The sequence below is a fragment of the Batrachochytrium dendrobatidis genome (assembly GCF_000203795.2).
Source record: "Batrachochytrium dendrobatidis JAM81 unplaced genomic scaffold BATDEscaffold_5, whole genome shotgun sequence".
NCBI lineage: Eukaryota > Fungi > Chytridiomycota > Chytridiomycetes > Rhizophydiales > Batrachochytrium > Batrachochytrium dendrobatidis.
In genome coordinates, this window is record NW_006281103.1 from 81,633 (window position 1) to 82,466 (window position 834).

The window sequence follows — 834 nt, forward strand, 5'->3', positions numbered from 1 at the left end:
CTCGAGTGCTACTCCAATCAACTGAGTTGAACTGACATTGGTATTGATATCAGCAAGAAATCCAATTGATTTCCAAGTTGAACGAGTTGATTCCAAAATATTGTTATCCACAAACATAAATGTCAATTGCAACACTTTTATCAAACCTATTGGATATCAAATCTGGTAACCCATTGTAACAAGCCTCGAATTATGTCTCGGAACAATGCAGCCATGACAAAATACAACACTTTACCAGGTTTGCTGTATACAACAACATATATTTGAAGCAGAGTTTGAACATATAGTTGCGCAGTTATTTGAAGTTTGTGTGTTTCTAGTATCATACCCAAAATGTGTGTTATTCCATCATCAATACTTTGCTCACAATACACTAACACTATTGCTACACAATCAGTTGTCAATGACCATGAGTAGTATATGTAGTGCACTGGATGATACCACTTGTTTTAAGCAAGACTGCTAAAATATTCAAAAGTTGACGACATACTTTGATACATTCGTACATGATGATTGTGATTGATATTGAACGCATTTGGTTTGTGGTTACAATGTGAGTTCTGGTTTTAGAACTAATCAGAATCGGATTGTCTGGATTGTCTGGAATTGTTGTTGTGCTAGATTGGTGTTTTCACTTATAATCACTGCTAAATTTGATTCAAAGTTGTCAGGTGTGATATCCTGACAAATGCCGACATTATCAAAATGCTTACCGTATACAAGTTGATTAAAGTTGCAAGTTGTCTGCCAAACTCATACTTGATGCTTCAATCAGACACGATTAGATGGTACAAGGATGTGTCAACAGAGCCATTATTTCAAAAAGCTATGGAC